Source organism: Benincasa hispida, chromosome 1, assembly GCF_027475165.1.
Source record: "Benincasa hispida cultivar pf3 chromosome 1, pf3_genome.v1.1, whole genome shotgun sequence".
In the NCBI taxonomy this organism is placed as follows: Eukaryota; Viridiplantae; Streptophyta; class Magnoliopsida; order Cucurbitales; family Cucurbitaceae; genus Benincasa; species Benincasa hispida.
Window position 1 is genome coordinate 41,925,883 of NC_143478.1, and position 12,106 is coordinate 41,937,988.

Genomic DNA, 12,106 nt, shown 5'->3' on the forward strand with positions numbered 1-12,106 from the left:
CAGGGTTTGAGCAAAATTTAACAGGTTAGATAGGTAGTAAGTGCCAGCAAAAGGGTTGGTAACTGCTGCAGTCACCATTCCATCCAGGTTAAGAGGGTAATCTGGGGCGGGGTGTGATATCCCCTATGCATCTTCCCTGGACAGTTTGATGTACGTGATGTTATGTACTAGATCTGACATCTGCTATGCTGTGGGGATAATTACTAGATATCAGTCTAATCCAGGATAGGATCACTGAATAGCCGTCAAGAACATCCTCAAGTATCTTCAGAGAACGAGAAACTGCATGCTTGTGTATGGTTCTAAAGATTTGATCCTAGGATACACGGACTCTGATTTCCAGACTGATAAGAATTATAGGAAATTATCTTCAGGATCAGTGTTCACTCTTAACGGATAGGTTGTGGTATGGAAAAACCTCAAACAGGGGTGCATTGCTGACTCCACTATGAAGGCCGAGTATGTAGTGGTTTGTGAAGCTGCTAAGGAGGCTGTTTGGCATAGGAAGTTTCTGATTGATTTGAAAGTTATTCCAGACTTGTCTAGGCCCATCAACCTTTATTATGATAATAGTGGTGGTGTTGTGAATTCCTGTAAGCCTCGGAGTTATAAGCGTAGCAAACATATAGAGCAGAAATACCATCTCATCTGAGTGATTGTGCATCGAGGAGACGTGATTATCACGAAGATAGCTTCGGAGCACAACGTTTCTGATCTGTTTATGAAGGCTCTCACGGCTATAGTGTTTGAGGGTCACCTACAGAGTATGGGTTTATGGGACCGACCACAGCTGGACTAGGGCAAGTAGGAGATGTTGTACTAGGTGTTTGTGCCCTAGTTTATTGTTTTGTGTACTTGTAATGAGATTATCTTGTACACCCCACTAGCTTTAGAACAAGTGGGAGATTGTTCGGGTTGATGTCCTAAATCTCGTAGGGTCCTGTAGTTTGTAAACACATGTATGAACAAACACTTTGTGATTTATAATATGAGATATTTTATTCACTTTAGTCTATAAAATATGAGATATTTTAGTTACATTAACCACAAACCAATAAATGAAGATCCCTGATTATCGTTGTAACTTAAGCCTGTATGTGGAGACATACAAGTGGCTCGTGCTTTAAGTGATAACCTAAATGGTCTGTAGTATATGGATAAAGGAGGGAAACTTTATCCTGGTGACACTACGAGTGTGGCCTACTTTGTAGGTATTACAAATGTTGTAAAATGCTATAAATGGTTTGATCCTGATCATTCGTGTATTAGACATACGAGCAGGGATGCTCTATACAAAGAAGTTTGTATAAGATCGGACCACGAAATGTTTAGTCTTGTTATATAACACCGTTCATGATAAAGACTTTCATTTCACTAGGATGACCATAGGTAACATGACCTTAATCCTGATTGAGTTGTGAACTCCTGCCTATGAGGGCGGTCTTTTCATTTGCATGGGTGTGAGTGGTCGATCACTGACTCAAACTTACCACTTTGTGGATACGTATGATTGGGGAGCTGGGAACCCAGCTACACAAGATGGAATTCACTCCTTCTCTGAAATAGGAGTAAGTGATAAATTGATTCTTTAAGAGCTAATTCGAGGGCTTAAACAATATGGCGTCACACCTTCTCTTGGCCCGAGAAAGGTTTAGTCATGGTAGGACTATGACATATTGTTCATTAGAGGAATCAGTGATACTTAAGGAGTTAGATGTAACTACAGGGGCAAAACGACAAATTGGCCCAGCTGTACTTACAAGTGATTTATGAAAGGTCATTGTACTGTTGATTAGTTATATTCGATGAACACAGAAATATATCTGTAGTGTGAAGAGTGCAGTTGTTGGTCTTTAGTGGAGTGCCCGATAGTTAACGGATGGTGGATATCGTGATTAAAGAGTTTAGTCGGTTATTCACGTACCGTTGGAGCTTCAAGCTACAAGTCCATAAGGTCCCATTGGTAGCTCAATGGATTCAAGCTACAAGTCCATAAAGTCCCTTTGGTAGCTCAATGGATTTAAATTGAGAAACAAATTTTGGGTTAGTTTAAAATGTTCAAATGAACAAGTGGGAATTTGATTATATATGATATAATTAAATTGATTCAATTATATATGATATAATTTATTTAATGTATTTGATACATTATTTGATTGGAAGAATTAATATAAATATGTTTTATATTAAATTCCATAAAGGAGAAAAAGAACTATGGTTTATATGTTGCATATGATGTAATATTAAAACTATAGGTTATAAATATAATATGATAAATTAGTTATTATATTTAGTTATAATAATTAATTATGAGATAATTAATTTTGTGGCTAACCGTGAGATAAAAAAGGAAAAAAGTGTTCATCATTCATTCCATGCAAAAAAGGGAGCAAATTATTAGATAGCCTGTCAAGAAAGTAAACGATTGTATCGAGTTCACTATACGATAGTGCCATTTTACTACATGATCGAGGAATGAGTTTATGCGATAGACTGATATCTTTTACACGATTCCTCTGTTTATTACTCGATCATCTACTTGATCGTTCCTTCTCTTCCATTCCTCCTTCCCTCTATCCAAATCCATACAGAGCTCACAACTCCTGGATTCTCACACCGAGAATACCAAGATAATCGAATGGTGGTGTCCAATTCTATTCGGGGATCGAGGATCGAGTTGTACTCATTGGTGATCGAAGATCTTCCAGTTTGCTGAGTTTGCTCGTTGTGTTCGTGTTGTTCAATGCGTTCGAGTTTGATCGAGGGAATACGTGAAAAAAGGATTCTTCAAAGGTATTATTTACTCGATCCCTTGTTTTTAATTAAGATGCGTGTTGTAATTTATCTTGATGCATAAATGTTACTATTTGATTGTAAATGTTCATGTTCTTTCACAATGGGTTTTAGAACGATCTGCTTCCGCTCACTGTTTCTCTAGATTTAGAGTTCTTGCACATACAACACTAGGAAAACTACTAAACTGTTGATGATCTTCTTATAGACACAAAGCTCATCAGCGTTATGATCAAAGCCATAAGATTTTATCACAGTATCAAACATTATATTTCAAGATCAAGATGCCTATTTTAGTCCATAAATGAACCAATTCAGCTTGTAAACGTTTTGTTCTTGACGTTGGACTATGAATCCCTCGGGCTGCAACATATAAATGGTCTCCTCAAGATTGCCATTTAGAAAAAAAGTCTTGACATCTTTTTACCGTATCTCATAGTCATAATATGAGGCAATAGATAGAAGGATCCGGATAGACTTCAGCATGGCAACAGACGAGAGAGTCTCCTCATGGTCGTCTCACTCTACTTGGATATAACCCTTTGCCACCAGTCTAGCCTTGAAGGTTTGCACCTTCCCATCAGCACCGTGTTTCCTCTTGTAGATCTACCCTATCAGGTTGATCTACAAGATCCCAAACTGAATTGAAGTACATAGACTCCATTTCGAGATCCATGGCTTTGATCCATTCATCTCTGTCAACATTCTCCATTGCCTTCTTATAAGACAACGGATTCTCAACCTCGCCATCAGCTATCATAGCTAGGATTTCAGTTAAACCTATATAGCGAATAGGTGGGCTCGCAACCCTCCCACTACGTTGAGGTTCCCTCAACACGTGAGGTGGATTTGACCTACTAAATGAACCTACTCCAACAACTCTCGTTGAGGTAATAGGCTTTTCATCAACTCTTGTTGAATATTTAGTAGTTTCTTTGGATTACTCATTCAACACGATTTTGCTTCCTGGTCTGTGTTCCTTTATATGATCCTCCTCAAGAAAAGTAGCATTTATTGATACAAACACTTTGTTTTTTTAGGATCATAGAAAAAACCTCCTCTCATTCCCTTGGGTTAGCCTACAAATAGACATAACCTCGATGTGGTTTCAGTTTCTTAGGATTACCCTCAAGCACATGTGTTGAACAACCCCAGATTCTAAAATGGTATAACTAGCTCTACAACCATTCCATAACTTCAAAGGTGTTCTGACAACACTCTTGAAGGTAACACAGTTTAGGATATAAGTTGTAATCTCCACTACATTATCCCAAAACGAGTCAGGTAAGGAAACATAAATCATCATAGACTAAACCATGTCCAATAGAGTTCGATTTCTCCTCTCTGATACACCATTCTACTTAGGTGTACCAGATGCTGAGAGTTGGAAAACTATTCCATGTTCTATCATATAGTTTTGGAACGATGAATCCAAAAACTCTCCACCTCGATCAGATCGAAGTGTTTTAAACATTCTATTTAATGTGTTTCAACTTCAGCCTTGAACTTTTTTAACTTTTCAAATGACTCAGACTTATATTGCATTAAATAAACGTACTCACATCTTGAATAATCATCAGTGAAAGTGATGAAATATTCATAACCTCCACTGGCTCTTACATTCATCGGGCCACAAAGATCTGAATGCACTAGCTCTAGAGAATCTTTTGCCCTGTTTCCAGTAATAGACCTTTTAGTCATCTTTGTTGGGATTGGTGTCTTAATTCTTCTGGAGTCTTGTTGTTTTATAAATATACACATTGTTCAATGAATAAAATAATTGTTATTTAATTTTGGCATTTACTCATATCCAATAAACAAAACTCCTTGGTTATCTTATGTGAACTTAAGCATGTATATGTGATATACAAATGGATCATGCCTTAAGTGATAACCTAAATAGGTCTATAGTATAAGGATTAAGGTGGGATACCTGATCCTGGTGACACTACGGATACGACCCACTTTATAGAGGTTTGCAAGTATTGTAAACTACAATAGATGGTAGATCCTGACCATTCATATGGAGACGTGGAGCAGGGGTGTCCTATACAAAGAGTTATATAAGACCTGGACCATGAGATGACTAGACTCTGTATATAACGTCGTTGATACTAGACACTTGCATCTCACTTAAATGGCCATAGGTGACACGACCTCAATCTTGAGTGTTTAGGAAACTCCTGCCTTTGAGGGCAGTCCTTTGATTAGTACGGGTGAGAGTGGCCAGATTGCCAACTCAACATACCTACCTTTTTGGGGACTAGTCTGATCTGGGAGCTGGGAACTTAATCCACAAGATGGAATTCACTCATTTCTCGAAGTAGGGATAAGTAGAGAGAATTCTCCCTTAAGGGCTGATTCCGGGGCTTGAACATAGTGGCCACAGCTTCTCTTTAGAAGAGAAGACTCAGTCATAGTAAGACTATGACTTATTTTTATTAGAGGGATCAATGGTACTTAAGGAGATAAATGTAACTACAGGGGCATAACGATTATTGGCCCAGTTGTACTTACGAGCGATCTGTGAAGGGTTGTCGCACTACTGATTGGTTAAGATGGACATATAATATATCATTGGTAAGAAGAGTTCAGCTATCGGTCTTTAGTGGAGTGTCTGGCAGTTAACGGATGATGGATCCCATGACTAAAGAGTTTAGTCAGTTATGCACATACCGTTGGAGCTTCGAGCTACAGGTTCATGAGGTCCCCTTAGTAGCTTAATGGATTCAGTTGAGGATCAGTTCTTGGCGTTGATTTGAAATGTTTAAATTGATAAGAGGTATTTTGATTATATATGATATAATTGGTATGATGCATAAGATATATCTAGTGGAGGATTGATGTAAATGAGATTTACATTAAGTACCATGGAATAGAGAAAGAACTATGGTTTATATGTTTCATGAGATGAAATATTAAAACTATAGGTTATAAATATAGTTTGATAAGTTGGTTATCATTTATGTTTATAATAATATTAATTATTGGATAATTAATTCTTTTTCTTTTAAATAACCAAAGTAGTGGGAGGTTATTGAATCATGGTGACCGTGAATTTAAAATGAAAATGGTTTTCCTATTTTGAAAAGAAGTTTTACAAAATGATTGAAAAGGATTTTGAGTTCTCTCTCGTGCAAAAGAAACTCACGTAGTCGTCAAGTAAATAAGGATTTACTAAATGACGGCTGGGCGAGCTAAAAGATCGTGCAGTGGCGAGCTAAACGATCGTGCAGTATTTACTAAACGATCACATAGTTTTGCTAGATGATCACTTAGCTTTATCTAAACGATTGGGCATCGACTTATACGATAGGTCTCTGCCATCTCCCACTTGCCCAGTCGTGTATGCGATCGGTGTTTCCTCCTTTCGTCTGCTTCATACTAAGTCCGAACAGAGCCCACCCTTTGGATTCTCACACCGAGAATATCAAGATCGCCTTGTTGGTGGTGTCAGACTCAACTCGACACCATCGAGGTCTTTTGGAGGTCGTTCGTGGTGCTGTGGAGGCCGTTTGTATTGTAGAAGAATTCGTGATCGAGGAGATCGTTGAGGACGAGAGTGAAGTGTTCGTGCTATGTTAATTCAATGTTGCAATCGTATAGATCGAGCATTCGAGGCTGCTATTGTTCGAGTGTTCCTACGCAGCGGAGCATGGAGACGCTTCTGCCATTGTGTATAGAGTTTGTTATCTTTATGCATTTGTTGTTCATGCTGTAATTTCTGCATTTGAATTGTATAACCGTTTGTTTGAAGTCGACTATAAATTTATTGTTTATTTATGATTGTAATTTGGAATAATCTTGTTCCGTTGCTCATAAAAATCGCGAATCCGATTTCCTTCAGTCTTGCCTTCAAAGCATGACTCGCACACAGGTAAATAATTTTCTTATAACTTGCTTAGAAGTCCATTCTTCACCAACCTATCAATCCTATTGAGATTAATGTGTCATAACCTTAAGTACCAAAGTTGGGTGTTTTCTTTAGGAGAAATTTTAAGTCTTTTATTTTGAGTTACGACAGTTTTAAACATCATTATGTAATGGAGGACATTTGTTGCTAATGACTTTAGCACATAAAATTTACTTTCCAGTTGTTCAAAACAAATATGAACACCATTTTTCGTAATAAACACTTTATTAAATGAGAAAAAAGAGTTGATATTTATATTCAAGCAAGCACTTCATAGAAATTAAGTTCCTCTTTAAATCGGGAACTATAAATACATCATTCAAAATGAGAAATTTATTCTGGAAAGTCAACCGGAGACCTCCCACTACCACAGCTGAGACGATGTGCTTGGTTCCAAGTCGAATCATCATCTCACCAGCATCAAGTTTCCACGAGGAACTAATTCCCTGAAATGAAGAACAAACATGGTTAGTGACCCTAGAGTCAATAATCCAGGAAGAATCATCATTCTTCACTAAACAAGTTTCCAAAACTAGTAAATCATATTTATCTTGTTTGGCCTTCTTCTTCTCAGCTAAATGTTTGGGGCAGTTTCTTTTCCAGTGCCCGTTCTAGTTGTAATGGAAACATTTTCCTTTGTTCTGCATTTGTTGCCTACCTCTTGGAGCAACAGGTAATGGGTTAGCAGGCGCCTTCCCCATACCACCCTTCTTCTTCTTCTACTTTCTAGTGCCGGAGGAAGAAAGTGCAGACTTAGTTCAGAGGTTGAACCTTTATGGAACTTTTTGGATGATGAAGCAACATTTGCTTCACCAACCTTTTTCTCCTTGCTTTTTAGCAAAGATTGGAAAGTCTGCAACTCATTGAGTAAAGTTGTAAGGTTCTAGTCAACCCTGTTCAGAACAGCGTTGCTAACAAAATGAAGGAAGCTTTTTGGTAATGATTCCATAATGATGCTAGGCTGGCTGGCCTCATCGATGCTCGACCCGTTCATCTCCGCCAAGTTGAAGTGGACCATCATGTTAAGATCATGTTCTCGAACAAATGTTCCCTTCTTCATTCATGAGTTGAAGATGTACTTAGGAACGTCGTGCCTAAGCTGCGCAAACGGCTATTCGAACATTCCCCTCAAGGACTCCATGATCTCGCGTGCTATGACCATGGGCTCATGCTTCTTGGCCAAAACTTCGATAAGACGGGCCAAGATATACACTCGGGCCTTTTCATTCGCCCATGTCCAATGCTCATACGCTTCTCGAACATTTCGAGTAGTAGTAGTATGTGGAATAGGAGGACACTCCTCCGTAAGGACGAACCGAAGATCATCGATGATCAAAATCGTGTTAATGGTGTTTTTCCAACTAGTGTAATTTTCGTCAGTCAGTTTATCAGTGGCAAGCAAAGAAAGTGTAGCAGTAGCTATAATTTAAATTGCTGAGAAAAGAACAAACTTAGTTAAGGCTACTTGCATTAAACTACTTTTAGAAAACCAATCAAGTTTTAGCAAAATAGTTCTAGTGTACCCTAAGTGACATCTATTTTGCAATGATGCTTCAGTGAGGCAGGACAAAAGTCACCGTAGGGTGATCAAGTTCCCCTTCACTGAAATGAGACAATCACAACCATTAGACTGAAACAAATCATTGTAACTGAATCTAATAGTCACCATTGTTCGGTCTTAACAATTCTGCGTGTAATCCCTCATTTTAGGCCTTAGAGTCCTGCCCTAATGAGTCAACCTTAGGGAAAAGCCGATTAGGACAAGAGACTAAAGCAACCCTATCCATTTCTGAAGATCAAATAAAGAGTTGTGCAAAACTGCCATTCTTTAAGGGGACACCCACGATGCCATGAGGCGATGCATAAAAACTTTATCCAACCTAATGAGAGAGACCAAGGGATATGTTGTCATACGTCCTGCTCCCACTTACTATAAACATTCTCTCTATTCACCTTGGTATTGACATACCCAAATGCCACTTGTAGAGGGATGCTCCCATGGTGCCTCGAGGCTGAGGATAGATCTCATGGTGTGAACTTTTAGGGAGAAACGTGTAAAGGTGAAAGTGAAGTATCATATACCCCATTTACCTCCCACTGAATGTTCTACCTAGGGTTCATCATCGAACACTGTGATTATGACATATTATTTATGTATGGATTGCAAATCTATTACATTTAATCCACAAATTCTGCTATAAAATTATAATTTAAAAGACCATACAATAATTCAGCCCTTGAAAACACAAATTACAAGTAATACAAACATTATGATTTTACAAACATTATAAGTTTACTGTTCCTCTCCACTTGGTAAGTATGGATCCCTTCATAATTCTTCTTGAACAGACACCCCCTCCCTCCCCCCAGCTTCAGCAGTGTCTAGTTATAGGCATCTTTATCTGACCACTGTTGTTCAAAGGATCACAAACAAAAAAGGTCTAAGACAAATGATTGAAAGTGAAAATGTGATCAGAATTCATATTCAACTAACCGTGTTTATTGGGAATGTGTATAAATGGTACATTCAAGGAAAAATTCTTTACTAGAGTTCTCCAAGAAAAAGCATAAAGAGGTTGCGATACCAAATCTTTACTCCTTTGTTGCACCTGCAAAACATGAAAACTCAATAGTTGAATAAATGAGAGAATCTTCTTTTTAAAATTGTGAGTCATTAACTAAAACTTATTAAAACCGTGAGTCAAACATTCTTTTAATGTATTTAATTAGCATAATGCACATGTTCTCAAGCCAATCAATCATTTATTTTTTGCATCTATCGCTTAGCTCCAGTGGCTCATCGTATAGCTCAATCGTTTAGTAAACGATCTCGCGCATAGGTTATCGTTTAACTACCGCACCCATCGTTTACCTCCATCGTTTAGCATTGATGCCTTATCGTCTAACGCATTCGCCTATCGCTTAGCATTCTGCCTATCGTGTAACACATCTGCTCATCGTCTAGTGCTCATGCCCATCGCGTAGCGTCATCGTGTAGTCTATCGCTTAGCGTTCGTGCATCTTCTATACGATCATCTAACGCTCTCCTACATGATCGACGATCGTCCAATGCTCGCCTACACGTTCGTCCAGCGCCCGCGCATCTACTATACGATCGTCTAGCGCTCGCGTATATCTACACGATCGTCTAGCGCATCGTTTAGCTCCGCGCATCTACTATACGATCGTCTACCTCATCGTTTAGCTCCTCGCATCGCTACACGATTGTCCAGCGCCCGCCTACACGATCGCCTACCTCATCGTTTAGCTCCCCGCATTACTACACGATCGTCTAGTGCCCGCCTACACGATCGCCTACCTCATCGTGTAGCGCTACCCATTTGCTACATGATTGTCTACCCAGCGCCTTACACTTAACATTTCTCTTTCACTGCTCTTGCTCACGCATACCCAACGCAGGAGTAACTCTTGGCAACACCTCTTGTTAATACTTCAACAAATGTATCATATACAATAAAACCATTAATCAAATTGAATTTCAAAGGCCATAGACACATAAAAAGGTCCAAATCTAGGAGCAGAGAGACATATTGAAGTGAAACCGCAACTGGCTTTCATTGAGACATTTACTCAAACAGTTAAGAGACGTAACATAAGAATAAAAATTGCTGTAAGTGTAAGAGAGGAAAGAGAAGAAGAGCATAGTGATCTGGACGAAAGGCGAATGGCGAACGACGAACTTCAGATCTGGACTTCAGATTGAACGATGAACGGCGACACTTACCATGTGCGAATATGAACTTCAGATCTGGAGACACATGATTAGCATATCACGTTTGGGTGCTTATTTATCAAACCGAGAGTATAAAACACAGAAAAATAACTGAAGAGGGAGCAGCATACCGAGTTGTGGCACTTCGACAGAACGAGCTTCACTTACGATCAGATCTTGGTTAGCTATCAGAACGAGCAGTAGATCTGGGCGATTGGGTATGGCGGCGCGGGTTGCGCGATGAATAGACCTGCATAGAAGCTAGATCTACACACGACAGACTCTTCACCCACGATCGATGGACGAATGGCATGGGTTTGGAAGAGAGGAGTGAGAAAGAAGAGGGTCTGAAGAGGGAAGTGTGAGAATGAGAGGAAAAAGAAAATAGGGGGAGAGTGAAGAGGGAAAAATTAAGTGGGTCTTTAATGTTGGTTTAAAATCGACATTAAAGGTACCCCTACAATGTCGGTTTAAAACCGACATTAAAGATCCGTTTTTTAAAAAAAAAACAAAACCGAGAGTATACATTTGATTTCACTTTTTTTAATCGACATTAAAGCCCAAAATTCTTTTAGTGCTAAGGTAGTGTCATGCTTCATGCAATGTTCATTGATTACTAATATATAAATTTTATATAGACAAGTAATGAACTAAGCTATAGCATACACTCCATACATACATACAACCTTATATCATAACAATTATAATATAAATGATGCATGGCTATGCTATAATGCATACATATATTACCATACATACATACAACCTTATATCATAACAATTATAATATAAATGATGCATGGCTATGCTATAATGCATGCATACATTATAACTCTTATATTATATGATGCATGAGCATGTTTTAAGTAATTTAAATCATGCATACTAATATATTATAACTCTTATAATATAAAATGATGCATGGCTATGCTATAATGCATGCATATATTATAACTCTTATATTATATGATGCATAAGCATGTTTTAAGTAATTTAAATCATGCATACTAATATATTATAACTCTTATAATATAAAATGATGCGTGAAGAAAAATGCATAACTTATGGTGGGTTTTAAAACTATATGACATACATTATGGTATATATAATAAACATACATGACATGCATATATAAATAAAGTTGATGGACCAGGATAGTAAATCTCAAAAACTGGAAAAAATAGGCTAATCTATTACAAAAGTTTGAGTCAACCGATTCAGAATAGGTGAACCGGGTCTTGAACCTTTGAAGCCTTGCAGCTTGATCGTGTAGCAAATCCCTTGATCGTCAAGCAACAAGCGTTGAGTGTAAATGATCGTGTAGCTTTGGACTATGCAATGAGCATGAAAGTCCACGCGATCGTGTAGTGTGCTTCGAGTAACATATGCCATGCGATCGTGTAGCTAAAAACTATGCGATGAGCATGATAGTCTACACGATCGAGTAGCATGCATCGAGTATCGTATACTATGCAATCGTATAGCTACTGACTATCTAATGTGCATGATAGTTTACACGATCGTTTAGCATGCATGCATTGCGTCGAGTATCAAATAACGCGCGATCGTTTACCCCTCGTTCGCCTAGCGATCATGCAACCAATGCAACACGATCAAGTAGACAACTCTACACGATTGTGTAGCATTAGCTAATGCGATCATTTAGC